The sequence below is a fragment of the Sinocyclocheilus rhinocerous genome, unplaced genomic scaffold (assembly GCF_001515625.1).
Source record: "Sinocyclocheilus rhinocerous isolate Xijiao unplaced genomic scaffold, SAMN03320098_v1.1 scaffold366, whole genome shotgun sequence".
NCBI classification, from domain to species: Eukaryota; Metazoa; Chordata; class Actinopteri; order Cypriniformes; family Cyprinidae; genus Sinocyclocheilus; species Sinocyclocheilus rhinocerous.
Genome location: NW_015660877.1, coordinates 83,182 through 85,237, shown reverse-complemented (window position 1 = coordinate 85,237; position 2,056 = coordinate 83,182).

Genomic DNA, 2,056 nt, shown 5'->3' with positions numbered 1-2,056 from the left:
CTGATCCCAAACTTTTGAATGGCAGTGTATATATATCTGGTCCATGTCTAAATTAGTGAAAAAGATAGTAATGCTACTAAGCAACACTATGTCAAACAGATTAACATGTAAAAGAGATAAAATGAGGTTAAAGTATTTGGTTCGATGGAAGACAACTCTAGATTGCCATCAACTTCAGAAACATGGAACGAAACGTTCTCAACGCGGAATAATGTTGCTAATGCTACCTAGGCTTGAACATTGATTACTATGGAGTGGAGGCAAAAGACTTAGCTACTTTAAACCTCTCGGAGTTTCTCTACCCTGGAGCTCAATTTATTGACCATGCACTCAGCAAAGCAGAAAGTAAGTAAAGAGAGAGACAGGGCATGTTAAATCTCTTTAGATAAGAGGGAAGTAACAGGCACTCAAGGACTCAATCAAGTGAGCCCTGTAGAATTCAAATGAGAGGCCCAAAAAGCAGAACTGATGGAGGCAAGTGTTCCTGATGCAGCTTCTCTCTGCTCTCTTGTTGGTTTATTAGCGCTGACCTATGAAGTCGGCACTAATATCAGTGACAGATACATTCTTATGCGTGTAAACCCACTGGAAAATGGAAGGTGAACTGGAATTCAATTGGATTATCCTAAAAATGGATTGATCTCGGTACTTTAGTTTAGACCATTTGGATTAAAGTCAATTAGTTCGTCATTTAAGGAATGGTTAAAGGTTTACAGATAAAGCATAAGGAAATATGAAATTTCTTTGACACACATCCAGCTCATATTTACTGATTTGTAATGTTTGTACCGCAGGATTATATGGTCTAAAAAATAAAGGTACTTCCTTTGGCTCTAGCACACTATAATTAATATTTGTAGTCAGGTTCATTTTTATTGCCAAGGCAGCTGTGCTGTTGCATTAGATACATGTTAGTGTTTTCCAGCTAAATGTATCCATCCTCTACAGTCAAAAGCATCCGTTTGTCTATTCAGTAGTCCCTGCACTCTACAAGATTGTTTCCAACCATAATGCGTTTGAAAATCTGTTGGCTGTAATAGATCCATTCAAGAATGAAAGTACGAGTCTGGATAAGCATGAGATGAAAACAGAGTCCATACACACTTTTAAGTCTGTCAGTGGCTCATCATAATTTATTTTCTGCTAAAATGTACAGCATTTAAGTGACCGACTAAAAAGGTAAGTATATATATACATACTACCGTTCAAAAGTTTGGGATCAGTAAGATTTTTAATATTTTTTACTTAAGTTTTTTGTGCTCATCAAGGCTATTTACCTTTTTACATGCCATCTGTTTTGTCTATCAACAAGGCTACTGCTCTACATTTCAGTAAAATATAAATCAGATGTTTCATAAAGATAAAAAAAATCTACAGATGGAATGAAAATGTAAGTTTAAAGGCATTTCATAAAAGACCAACTTGAGTAAATTGACACTCATAATAATAATTTTGCAACTCTGCCCCATTTGAAATGGTTTCGTTTCCCCTTCCCCTTTGATTTAGATTTCTACAAGTACAAATACTGACATTGACTGTTCTTTGCTATTGTGACAGAAATTGCTTTAAATTGTATAAAAACAGAAAGCATACACTACTGTTCAAAAGTTTGGGATCAGTAAGATTTTTTATATTTTTACTGAAGTTTCTTGTGCTCATCAAGGCTTTATTTATTTGATCAAAAATAAATAAAAAAACCCTGTTATTTTGTGAAATATTATTGCAATTTAAAATAACAGTTTCTATTTTAATATACTTTAAAATATAATGTATTCCTGGTGAAGCAAAGATGAATTTTCAGCATCATTACTCCAGTCTTCAGTGTCACACGATCCTTCAGAAATCATTCTAATATGCTGATTTATTATCAATGTTGGAAACAGTTGGGCTGCTTCATGTTTTTTGGAACCTGATACGTTTATCAGGATTCTTTTATGAATATATATATATATATATAAAAAAGCATTTATTCAAAATGGAAATCTTGTGTTACAATATACACTATATATACCGTTCAAAGGTTTGGAGTCAGTAAATTTTTTTTCTTTCTTTTTTG